Below are 1,877 nucleotides of genomic sequence, written 5' to 3'. Positions count from 1 at the left end.
AACATGACCAAACTATTTTGAGATATATATATATAAATATAACACATATGCATATACAAATACATGTGGACTGTATATATATAAATATATACCTGTGTGTGTGTGAGTGTGTGTGGGGGGGTGTCTAAAAAATACCATTGAGTTTGTTTGTTAGGGTCTAATGCTGTGCATAAGGCCTGCCCTTGAGTGAGGTTTGTGTATCCCCTGAGACTCCACCTAAAAACAATCTTAACGTATGTCCTTACACCCACAGGTCATTCTAGTTCTCACCCCATCAAGGAAACTTCTCTTTGCAGCAGACAGAGACCATTCCAGAAAGACACAGCCAACCAAAATTTAGAGTTGTGGAGCCTAGTCCCGATGGGTATATCTACCAAATACTGTTGTACTTAAGGCTCAGGGCACATTAACATTTTAGGAGAGGAAGCAAGGAAATCGTAAGAACAAGAGAATCAGAGTCTCCTATATATATCAGAAACTAACTGAAAGTCAGTGTTCGAGTTAAAGAACTGACTTCTGAAGTGAACCATGAGTAACAGTGAACACACCTTCATTCCTATCAAGTCTGACAGGGTCCAGCAGGAGATCGATCGTGAGAGAAATCATCTGGTTTAAACAGAAGGAACTCCTCTTTGCTGGTTTGACATTCATGCAGGCTTCAAAGTACCTTTTTAAGCACTACATCGACATGAAGGATCGTCCCTTCTTTACTGTTCTGGTAAGATACATGCATTCAGGACCAGTGGCTCCTATGATCCGGGAGGAGCTGAGTGTTGTGAAGATAGGCTGGGTGATGCTTGGAGAGACCAGCTCCACAAACTCTAAGCCTGGGATCATCCGAGGAGACTTTTACATCCAAGTTGGCAGGAACATTATTCACAGCAGCGATTCTTTGGAGAGTGCAGAGAAGGGGATCAACTTGTGGTTTCAGCCTGAGGAGTTGATGGATTACAAGAGCTGATCTGAGTGGTTAGGAGGGCACCTTGTTTTCTCTCTACAATTCGTGTTCTCACAGGCAAGGGACCAGACACCATATATAGTATTCGCTTCCCTTGACCTGGAACAAACTTCTGAGAGATGTGACTCCCTGTGTCGTGTTAAGTACCACTGGTAGATTAAAATGTTCCAGTTCAAAAGAAAGAAAAGAAGGAAGGAAGGAAGGAAGGAAGAGAGGAAGGAAGGGAGGGAAGGAGGAAAGAAGAAAGAAGAATGGGAGGGAGAGAGAGAGGGAGGGAGGGAGGGAGAGAAAAGAAAAAAAAAGAAAAGAGCTTGAGAGATGATGGCTCAGCAGCTTAGAGTACTGGCTACTCTTTCAGAGGTTCTGAGTTCAATTCCCAGCAATCACAGTGGCTCACAACCATCTGTAATGGGATCGGATGTCTTCTTCTGACATGCAGGTGTACAAGCAGATAGAGCATTCATATATATAACATAAATAAATAAATCTCAAAGGGAGCTCTTTGTTCACAAGGGGATCACTCCTTACTACTAATCCTCTGTTGTCAGTACCACCTGACTACTTAACTGTTTCATAAAATATAGCTCCCCTAGAGGAGTAGTACTCAGTGTTAGGAAGCAAAGCCTTGATATGATATCCGCAGAGTAGAAAGTATAGTTGGAAAGTTAACTTGTGTTTCTAGAAAACAGAATTTTAGAAAGTCTTCTTAAAACTGAGAATTTCTTAGAGATAAATTGAAAGCTTAAGACTTTTCTCCACCCTCCCCCCTCTCTCCCCACCCCGTGTGTGTGTGTGTGTGTGTGTGTGTGTGTGTGTGTGTGTGTGTGTGTGTGTCAATTTTCTTGTATTTTTTTATTCTATCATGCATTACATTCACACAGCAATTTCTGGATTTCCTTGGTTGATTATAACTATTTTG

At 41.8% G+C, this 1,877-nt stretch overlaps 1 pseudogene across 1 annotated transcript; it reads left to right on the top strand.

The window, feature by feature from the left end:
• Nucleotides 1–528: 528 nt before the first annotated feature.
• Nucleotides 529–961, top strand: LOC308427616 (nucleoside diphosphate kinase A-like; annotated as a pseudogene). Its single transcript has one exon. The product of its transcript is annotated as a nucleoside diphosphate kinase A-like (transcript).
• The last annotated feature ends 916 nt before the right edge of the window (nucleotides 962–1,877 follow it).

The sequence above is a fragment of the Micromys minutus genome (genome assembly GCF_963924665.1).
Source record: "Micromys minutus genome assembly, chromosome: 11".
NCBI classification, from domain to species: domain Eukaryota; kingdom Metazoa; phylum Chordata; class Mammalia; order Rodentia; family Muridae; genus Micromys; species Micromys minutus.
This window is presented reverse-complemented; position numbering and strand designations above follow the sequence as displayed.